At 43.0% G+C, this 3,653-nt stretch overlaps 1 pseudogene; it reads left to right on the top strand.

Moving 5' to 3' along the window:
• The first annotated feature begins 220 nt into the window (after positions 1-220).
• LOC149160421 (L-type lectin-domain containing receptor kinase IV.3 pseudogene) lies at positions 221-2,699 on the top strand (annotated as a pseudogene).
• The last annotated feature ends 954 nt before the right edge of the window (positions 2,700-3,653 follow it).

The raw sequence follows: 3,653 nt of genomic DNA, 5'->3' as shown, positions 1-3,653 counted from the left end.
TACTGGTTTTGAATTAATCTGTCGTTTGTCATCTTCGTTTTGTTTCCCGTTCTTTCGTGAATACGTCAAACCCTTTTTCCTTAAGTCATTTCCTTGTTATTTCCCTTTTAAAGTATCGATGTTTTCGATCAACCTGAAAATGACAGGTTCGCCATTACGAGTTTTTTAAAGTCTTATAAATCAACACAAACCAATTAAAACTTATTACCTCCCCTAACAAGATTTCCAAATCGTGCTCAGAGGTGGCAATCTTTGAATGATGAACTCCGGACACGAAATCCTTTTCAAAGGTTTTAATGCGCTTTTCAAACGTCTCCATATCCGCCATCTATGTATTCGTTCACAGAAGGAATTTAGCTCCAGCCATAACAACGGCCGATGATTCTAGTACCATGGCGGAACTCCTCCTGATAGCCATCATCTCCCTCTTCATACCACTTATTCCTGCACAGGCCGATGTGGGTCATCCACATACCACTTTCATCTTCGATGGATTTAATCGAACCCACCTGATCATAGAAGAGGAGGCTTCAATCATTGGCTCCAAATCTGTGCTCGTCCTCACAAACCAGTCACAGCACATGCTCGGCCGCGCGCTCTATTCAGTTCCCGTGCAGATGAAAACCAACGGGATGCTTTCCTCCTTTAGCACTACCTTCGTTTTCTCCATGGCGCATCCTCCCTCTGCTGAAGCCGGACACGGATTTGCCTTCGTCATCATGCCCCACAGATCTCCCATCGGCGCTGTGGCAGAACAGTTTCTGGGCTTGTTTAACCTCACGAGCAACGGGCAGTCATACAATCACTTATTCGCAGTGGAGTTCGATACGATCAAGACCGTGGAGTTCTATGATCCCGATGACAACCATGTGGGTGTAAATATCAACAGCCTGGCATCGGTCGAGACCAAGTCTGCCGGATATTGGAATGGGGCGGACAGGTTCCATGGATTGAGCCTCAAAAGTGGACGGAACATACAGGCCTGGATCGACTACAATCATGAACAAAGCCAACTCAATGTTACCATCATGTTGGCCGGCTCGCCGAGACCACAAAAGCCTCTGATATCTATGAAAATAGATCTGGGCAACGTTATACAAGAGAAGATGTTCGTTGGCTTTTCAGCGACCACGGGGATCTTCATGGAAAACCATTACGTTCTCGCGTGGAGCTTCACTACCCAAGGCATGGCGCCGCCTCTCAATCTATCTCGTCTCCCTTCTTTTGCGAAGATGTATTCTAAACCCCTGGACCGGGGATTCATAGCTGGCATCACCGTGGCTATTCTGCTCTTCGCGCTGGCTATTGCAGCCGTGTTTTTCATAAGAGAGAAGTATGGAAAAACGATCGAAGAATGGGAGATGGAGTACTGGCCCCATAGAATCACTTACAGCGAATTGAGCATCGCCACGAGCAAGTTCCGGGAAGAAAACATTTTGGGGCAGGGGGGTTTTGGCAAAGTCTACAAGGGTGTTCTTCCCAGCAGCGGCAAAGAGGTCGCCGTGAAATGCCTAACTAAAGAGTTTGAGGGAATGAAGGGTTTCATCTCAGAGATATCGAGCATGGGTCGCCTAGAGCACCGGAACCTGGTTCATCTCCGGGGTTGGTGCCGAACGCATACGCAGCTGTTCATCGTTTACGACTACATGCCCAACGGCAGCCTGGATAAATACATCTACGGGAATCCAACAACAGTCCTGCCGTGGCATCGGCGATACGTGATTCTGAAAGGCGTGGCCGCTGGGTTGCTGTATCTGCACGAGGAGTGGGAGAAGAGGGTCATCCACAGAGACATCAAGTCGAGCAATGTGCTGCTGGATTCGGAGTTCAATGGGCGGCTTGGAGACTTTGGGCTAGCTCGACTGTACGATCACAGTGGGAATCCGGAGACGACTCATGTTGTAGGAACGTTGGGGTACATAGCGCCGGAGCTGATACACACGGCGAAGGCTACGCCGAGTTCGGACGTGTTCAGCTTCGGGGTTTTGCTGTTGGAGGTGGCTTGCGGGAGGAGGCCTGTTGATCCGTTGAAGAACGCCGAGCAGAGGATTTTGATGGAGTCGGTGTGGGGACTTTACACAGAAGGGAGGCTGCTGGAGGCATCGGATCCAAAGCTGGGGAAGGATGGATATGATGTGTGCGAGATGGACAAGGTGCTGAAGTTGGGGTTGTTGTGTTGTCAACCAGAGCCGGAGAGCAGGCTGGGCATTCGCCATATTTGCCAAATACTGGAAGGCGAAGCTCCTGTTCCTGACATCCGCAGGCCTTCTTTTAAGGTGACTAAAGTAGGGCGTTATCCCAACGGCCTCTTTACATATACGAGCGATAAGTTTTGGGGGAGTACTTCTAGCAGAAGCCTTTCAGAAGAAATAGTCATTTCGACTTCCGATAACATTCCATCTCTCGAGTAGGGTCAAATTAATTCAGCCGCAGGGTTGACAGGTTCTACCAGCAATACTGAAAATTCATCCGTTGCTCGCCCCTGCAGACCTTGTTAAACCGGTGATGGGGATGGAAGACCTTGTTAAACCGGTGATGGGAATGGAAGGATGTTGGGATTATCCATGACCAAGCGATACAATACTTCTATTCACTTTGTTCCAGGATAGATTGCACCGTTCAGCTATCTGCATTTTCATATCGCTGTACTAGCATTATAAAATACGTTTTATGTGAATACATATTTCATACTAATGTAAATAAGCTTTTTTTCTGCATGATACTTCATGCTTTTTCCAAATGATTTTCAATTTATTTTAGATTTAATTATTAAATTAACAAATTATAAACATTTATATAAATTTATTGCATTAATTCTTTTAACCAACGGCTTAACCATACATAAACCGACTGGCCGACTTGTCTTACAGATGGATGGATGAGATATCCCAAAGTTAACGTTTCTCCATAGAAAACGCTTCGTTTCAAATACAACCCATGCCATATATCAGAACCGTTTTATATTTAGGTGTAGGGAATTGGGCTTGAAGTATAGTATATATTGGGTAGGCGGAATTTTGATTTTTGAATAAATAAATAGATTAAATTTGGGTTCAAGGAATTTTGATTGGGCTTGAAGTATATATTGAGTGGGTCAGTGGAATTTTGATTTTTTAATAAATAAATGAACAAAATTTGATTTAAAAAAAAATATTTTTTTTGTCTATACATTATTTAATAAATATCTAATATCTTATGTAATAAATATTATTATTATTATTATTATTATTATTATTATCCAATTTTAGAATTACTCCAAATCAAAAACTAAATTACTCTATAAAAAAATATAAAATAATATAAAACTAGCATTTGCACCTTATGTTGCAAAGGAAACGCCGTAAGGCATAGAGTGGTGAAGAATAGGGACATGTATAGAGTGGGGAAGAATAGCATAGAGTGGGGAATAATAGGGACATGGGAATGGACATTGTTGAAAGCAAGGGTGGATGATAATGAGTTACAATTGCAATAGTTAGTTATGTGTATTCTGGAAATGGATATTTTGTAAATAATAATTGTTTGTGAAAGAATAGCGACATGTGAATGGACATTGTTGAAAGAAAGGGTGGATGATAATGAGTTAGAGTTGAAAGTATTAGTTATGTGTATTTTGAATATGGATATTTTGTAAATAATAGTAGTGTGTGGAA

The sequence above is a fragment of the Pinus tabuliformis genome, chromosome 5_2 (genome assembly GCF_031772625.1).
Source record: "Pinus tabuliformis cultivar Carrire ecotype Pingquan chromosome 5_2, CPIR1, whole genome shotgun sequence".
NCBI classification, from domain to species: Eukaryota; Viridiplantae; Streptophyta; class Pinopsida; order Pinales; family Pinaceae; genus Pinus; species Pinus tabuliformis.
Note: the sequence above shows the minus strand (reverse complement) of the source record. Positions and strands in the feature narration are given on the sequence as shown.